The following is an 8,010-nucleotide window of genomic DNA, read 5'->3' on the forward strand; positions in this document are numbered from 1 at the left end:
GGATATTCATAAGTTGTTTGAACATATTAATTGCATATTCAAGATTAAATCAAAGGATAAAAGGTATATCATTATTGTGTATCATCCTTAATTAATGTTTAGTCAATGAATTATAAAAGATTAACTATTATGGTTTCAGATATTTGATTTTTTTTATTGTTTAATATGTTCACATTTTTTTCCAGAAGATTCTGACCAAGATCACGCCAAACTCCAAAGATCATGGAGGAAAGGATCGTCATTTATCAGGACTATTAGTGATCCTGAATATGATGGTATCAATACCTATAACCGTAGGGTAGTTTAATACTGTTGATTAGGGATAGGGAAGGGAAAAGTAAACATGTCTTTCTGTAAATGTAAATAGCCATTTAAGTTTTCTGTAAATGTAAATAGCCATTTAAGTTGTGCGACTCTTTTATTTTAATCACATTGTAATTAATTTAATAGATTACAAGATTTTATTTAAGTTGATTGTATTAAATGATTTAAAATTTTTTATTTTATAAAAATATTATTTTTAGTAATTCAAACGAGATGTTATTAGATTTCAAAACTCAAAAATCTTTTTTTTTTTAATTATAAATAACTAGCATTACACTCATAATCATGACCACCAATTCACAATTATAAATTAGATTACACCCTATCTTTTTTAAATTATTATTTTGTTATCATCACTATTATACCTATAAAATAGATAAATATGACATAAATAAAAAATAATCTTTAACATATTTTTCTAAAATTTAAAATATTAACTTAATAAAATTTATTAAAGTCAAAGAGAAATGATTTTATTTGTATTATAATATAAAATTAATTATTATAATAAACCCAATAAAAATATTTAATAGAATACTTAAATCGTATTAAACGTATTGAATACCAGTTTAATATATTAGTTTAAATACACATATTTGAGAGTTCACTGAGATTGATAATAATTTTATATTACTGTAATATTATTTAAATCTAATTAAATTATATGAATATAGGAAAATTATCATTTTCATTTAAAGTTTTGAATTATTTAAATTAATTTTATTTTTAAATAAATAATATTATTAATGGAAAGTGACATTTTGTATTCATTTCTATTTTTTAAAATTTATTAAAGTTAAAGGGAAATGATTTTGTTTGTATTATAATATAAAATTAATTATTATAAAATAGATATTACTTTTTTTAGGTAAATGTTGAACAAAATTATAAAAATTGTATAAAAAGTAATTTTTACAAAATTTATATATTAGATTACACCTATCATTTTTAAATTATTATTTTATAATCATCACTATTATAACTATAAAATATAAAGATAAATATGACATAAATAAAAATTAATTTTTAACATATATTTTTTTTAAAATTTAGAATGTTAACACAATCTTCCTAACTTTCTAGAATCAATCATAGGGTGGCCTTACAAATGTATTTCAATTTAGGATATTTAAAATTAGTAATTAATGTCTTAACCTTTAAGTTATTATAATTAGTTAAGTTAAATATTTTTTTAAAAAATAAAATAACATATTTTTAAATATAAAAGTAATCCTTATTTAATTAATAAATTAATAATTAATTAATCAAAATAATTTTTTATTCTTAAAATTTATTAATTTTTGTATGGTTAAAGTTAAATATAACTTTTTATATTATTAATTATTTAAATATATATATTTATATTATTTAAATATAAAATAAATATTTATTATTTAAATATACAAAAATTAAGAAAATTGTAATTATAAAAAATATTAATTCTTAAATTGGTATTAGAAAAAAATTAATTAAAAATAATAAATTAAGAGAAATATATATATATATATATATATATATATATAAATATAAAGGAGAGAAAAATATAAATTAGAAGAGAAAAAAAAATAACTATGATTAATAAATTAGGAAATAGAAATTATATGATGATGTTAATGATTGTGGGAGTTATTATATTTATAGATTAAAAGTTAATATAGTTAAAATCATTTTTTATTCTTAATATTAATTTTTGTATGATTAAGGTTGAATATAATTTTTTATATTATTATATATTTTAAATATATGTATTTATATTTTTAAAATATATAATAAAATTTTAATACTTTAATATAATATAATTAAAATTGTATTTATAAAATTTATTAATTTTTGTATTTTAATGTTAGTGTGAGAAAAAAACTTATTAAAAAAGAGAAATATATTAAGAGAGAGAAATAATAATTAAAAGAAATAAATTAAAAAATATAAATTACATAATGATAAAGATGTAGATGATTGTAGAGAAAGTTTGTTATACACTCTCCACTATTTTAAATTAAGAGTTATTATATATATAAATTAGAAGTTAATATAATTAAAATAATTTTTTATTCATAAAATTTATTAATTTTGTATGGCTAAAGTTAAATATAACTTTTTATATTATAAATTATTAAAATATATTTATTTATTAGTTTTTAAATATATAATAAATATTTATTATTTTAATACAATTTAATAAAAATTGTATTTATAAAAATTATTAATTCTTACATTAGAAAAAAATTAATTAAAAATGATAAATTAAGAGAAAAAAAAATATATATATATATAAGGAGAGAAAAATATACATTTTAAATTAAGATATATATAATAACACATAATAAATTAAATATTAAAAAAATATTAACATAAAATGTAATATATATATATATATATATATATATATATATATATATATATATATATATATATATATATATATATATATATTAGGAATGATAAGGGAGAAATTTGAGGAGAGAATGATTTGTCACTACATGGGTTGGAAAAATGATAAAAGGTAAGAAGAAAGAGAAAAAAAAAGAAATTTTGTTATTTTTTTTGATTAATCAAACGCCACGTCATTTTCTTCCTCAAATTCTCTTTTCCCATCATTTCTCTTTATCTAATATATATATATTATATGATAAGAGAAGTAATAATTAGATTAAATAAATTATGAAAGAGAAATTACATAATGATGTGGATGATTGTAAAGAGATTTCATTTTACGTTTTAAATTAAAATTAATGATGTGGATGATTGTGAAAAGATTTAACTATTTTAAATTAAAAATTATTATATATATATATATTAATTAGAAGTTAATATAATTAAATTTATTTTTTATTTTAAAATCTATTATTTATTATTTTGTATGATTAAGATTAAATATAATTTTTTATATTATTAATTATTTAAATAAAAGTTATAAATTCTTACCTTGGTAAGAAAAAAAGAAGATAATTAAAAAGAAGAAATTTAGAGAGAAATATATATATATATATATATATATATATATATATATTTTATGAGAGAAAAAAATAATTAAGATAAATAAATTAGAAAAGAGAAATTAAATAATAATAATAATAATTGTGGAAATAGTTTGTTGTACATCTCTACCATTTTAAATTAGGAGTTATTATATATATATAGACTAAAAATTAATATAATAATTTCATTTTTTATTTTTATAATTTATTAATTTTTGTATGGTTATGATTAAATATAAATTTTATATTATTAATTGTTTAAATATAAGTATTTATATATTTAAAATATATAATAAATATTTATTATTTTAATACAAAATAATGAAAATTGCATTCATAAAATTATTAATTCTTGCATTTATATAAGAAAAAAATTAATTAAAAATATAATGATGACTCAACATTTTAAGTTTTATTTATCTCTCCAATTCATTAATAATTTCTCTCTCTTTTCTTTATTGATCATTTATTTTTTATCATTTCTTCAATCTTTATTAATAATTTATTTTTATAGTTAATTTGTAAATATATATTTATATATTTTATTATTTAACTTATTCATTTATAAGAAATTTAGAATAATAATAATAGGGATAATAACAAATTAAATAAAAATATATATATTATATTTGATAAATTAAGATAATAAAAAATTAAATATAAAACTTCTTAATTTTTTTAAATTAATTATTTCTCTCCTATCCTTATATATAATTTATATATTTATTTGTTTTTAAAACGAATTATAATAGAGAAAATAAATAAATTAAATATATAAATATATAACTTTTAAAATTATATATATATATTTTTACTTAAACTCTTTAATAGTTGTTTTTTTCTTTTTTCTCTCTTTAATTTTTATTTTATTTTATTTTCTTATAAATTGTATTATAAACTTAATTAATTAGTTCAAAATGTTATATATTCTATCTTTTTATATTATTTAACTCTTATAAAAAATAATTTATTTACAATTGAATATTAATATATTTAATTTTAAATATTAGTATATTTGATTTGAGTTAATTCATCTTACAAAATTTTTATTTTCCATTATAACTTATTTTAAAAATTAATAAATTAATATATATATATATATATATATATATATATATATATGAGAGAAATAATTAATTAAAAAATTAAGAATTTTTATATTTAATTTTTTATTCTCTTAAATATATATTTATCAAATATAATATATATTTGAAAATATATATTTTGTTATTTTTTATTTAATTTTTTATTGTCTCTATTATTATTTTAAATTTTATAAATAAGTTAAATAATAAAATATATAAACATATATTTACAAATTAATAATATAAATAAATTATTAATAAAGATTAAAGAGATAAAAATAAATGATTAATAAAGAGAAGAGAGAGAAATTATTAATAAGAGAGAAATAAATAAAATTTAAAATGTTGAGTCATTCTCATATATATACATATGAGTAATGATAGGTCATTACTCATATATATATACATATGAGTAATGATAGAGGGAGCAAAAACTTTTTATAGCGAATGTGTAGCGAATTGATGTGGAATGGTGACGGCTTAACTAATTTTAACTTTAATAATTTTAACTTTGTTCATTTATCTCTCTCATGTTTATTAATAATTTCTCTCTCTCCTCTTACTTAATAATTTATATTTTATATCTTTAATCTTTATTAATAATTTATTATAAATATTAATAGGAATAATAATAAATCAAATAAAAAAATAGCAAAATTATATATTTTCAATATATTATATTTGATAAATATATATTTAAGAGAATAAAAAATTAAATATAAAATTTTTATATTTTTTAATTAATTATTTTTCACACTCTTTCTATTTTTTTATTTTTTATAATATATATTTTAAATTTAATCAATTAACTTAAACGGTTATATATTATCTCCTTTTATATTATTATATTGGATTAACTCTTATTATAAAGTGTGTTTTTTATTTAAGTTTAATAGTAATAGTGGATAATTTGAGTTATATTTATTTTGAATATTATTTATTTTAAATATTAGTACATAGGATTTCAGTATGTAACAAATTCTTATTTTTTTTATTATAACTTATTTTAAAAACAACAAATTCTTATTTTTTTTATTATAACTTATTTTAAAAACAATAATTTTTTTTTATTATAACTTATTTTAAAAATAAATAAATAAATTATTAACGCATATATATATATATATATATATATATATATATATATATATATATATATATATATATATATATATATATATATATATATATATATATATAAAATGATCGAGACCACAATATTTCAAGTTATCAATTTTTTTTTTAATAATTATTTTCTCTCTAAATAAAATATATAGACATAGAACAATAAAATTTTCAAAAAATTCAAGTAATCTAGTTGTTAAAGTTAATCCATCAGAATTTAAAATTTAAAGAATACGTTCTTAACTATAAATATATTTTATTGTATATTTTTTTATTTTTCTAATTATTTTCTCTCTCATTAATTATTATATACATATATATTCACACTAATCATATCATATAATATAATTGATATATAATATAATATATATATATATATTTATATATTTATATATTTATGTCATCATTAATTTTGTATAAATATATTTTATCTTTTATTATATATTTTTCCTTTCATTATATATATATATATAATACTTTTAACTATAAATATATTTTATCATATAGTTTTTATTTGTAGTTATATTATATATATATAAATATATTATATTATATTTCATTATTAATTTTATATAAATATATTTTATCTTTTATGATACCTTTTTTCTCTCATCATTATATATATATATGAGGAGTGATAGAGTAAGGGAATTTAGTGAGGGAATTTGGTGAGGGAATGACGTGGCATCACCAAATTCCCTCACCAAATTATTTGATTTTTTCAGCGAATAAGATTATGCCACGTCATTCCCTCACCAAATTTCTTCACTTAATCATTTATATATATATATATATATATAATAAAAAAATATATTAAATGTAGTTACCTTATATTTATATATATTATATTATTTTTCATCATTAATTTTTATATAAATATATTTTATCTTTTATTATACATTTTTTCTCTGATCATATATATATTATTTTCTTTATTATTATAATTTTTTTTAGTTAATATAAAATTTAATAAATATTAAATACAAAATATATATACACAAAATAATAAAAATATTTTAACAATATTAAGTGGTTTAACGGTTAAAGTGTTCAAATTTTAGTCTTAAGACTAGAGTTCGAATCCTAAAACATGCAAATTTTTAAGAATGCATTCTTGACTATAATATATGGTAGCACAACTTTTTTTTTTATTTTTTTTTGGGAAAAACGACTTAGCGTCATTTTATTAAAAATTCTCAAAAACGGGAAAAAAAACCCACGAGTTTAAGAGATCATTCTAGACAGGCTTAGAATGATTTTGAAGTCGTAACATTCTGAATAAAATCTAAAAAGCTAAAAACATAAATGAATCATCTGCTTACAATGCTTTCAATTCTAGTGAGTTTAAAAAATGGTAAATTCCAGTTCCTACAGATATTCCAGTTCTGCTCCGTGCTTGGAAATCTTCTCCACGTTTCCGCGAGGGCGTTGCAATCCGATACAATATCTTTCCATAACTCGTCAATGCTCCTGTGGGTTCTGTCATATACCCTTGCATTCCGTTCTTGCCAAATGTTATATATCACTGCTCCAAAGCCGCACTTGAACACGCTTGTTGCAAATCTATTTCCCTTGGCTTTGAGTAGTGCTGCTTCTTTGATTTCATTCCATTCGCTCGGGAAACTGATCAGCTCCAGGCTTTTATAGAATCTGTCCCAAAGCTCCGAAGCAATACAGCAGCTCCCGAATAGGTGATCTATGGTTTCTTCATTTCCTATGCATAGAAGATAGCTCGCGTCCGGGATGCTCATATACTTACTAATACGATCACGAGTGCTGAGTCTTTCCCAGAAGGCGAGCCATAGGATGAACTGGTGTCGAGGGATAATCTTCATTGACCATACAAGAGGAGCCCATTCTACTTTCTGCACTTTTTCCCGGATTACCTCCCATATTTTCTTCAATACCAGCTTCCCATTGTCCTCAGCTTTCCATTCATGAATATCCGGTCTGTCGTGTAGTTGTATGTTACTTATATGATCAAGTATCACCTTTCCTTCTGAAATTCTTCTCAAGAGCAAGTTCTAATTCCCGTCTTTGATGTCTCTGATTTTCGCTTTTGTGTAGTCCCTTCTGATACGAGTATTTTGAAACTCCTCCTTGTCGATGATAGGCTGGTTTTCAAACCAAGGGTCGTGCCCGAATAGAGTGCCTTTCCCGTCCCCTAGTCGGATGTCATAAAGATCTGCAATATCGCTTCTTAGTTTAAGAATCTTTTTTAGAGACCAGCTTATACCTTCGTGAATTTTGCAGGTCCAGATGCTGGTTTCGTGTTTCATAAACCTCGTATGCACCCATTTGATCCATAGTGACTCCTGATTGCGCTCCAAAGCCCACAGATGCTTGAAGGTTAGAGCCTTGTTCCACTCGATACAGTTCTTCAAATCGATGCCTCCCTCGTCCTTCAGTTTGCAGAGAGCGGTCCATTTGACTTTCTTTCCTCCTCTTCCACTACTACCCCAAATAAAGTTTCTCATCAGTGTGTCGAGTTCCTTCAT

This window comes from Impatiens glandulifera, chromosome 6 (assembly GCF_907164915.1).
Source record: "Impatiens glandulifera chromosome 6, dImpGla2.1, whole genome shotgun sequence".
NCBI classification, from domain to species: domain Eukaryota; kingdom Viridiplantae; phylum Streptophyta; class Magnoliopsida; order Ericales; family Balsaminaceae; genus Impatiens; species Impatiens glandulifera.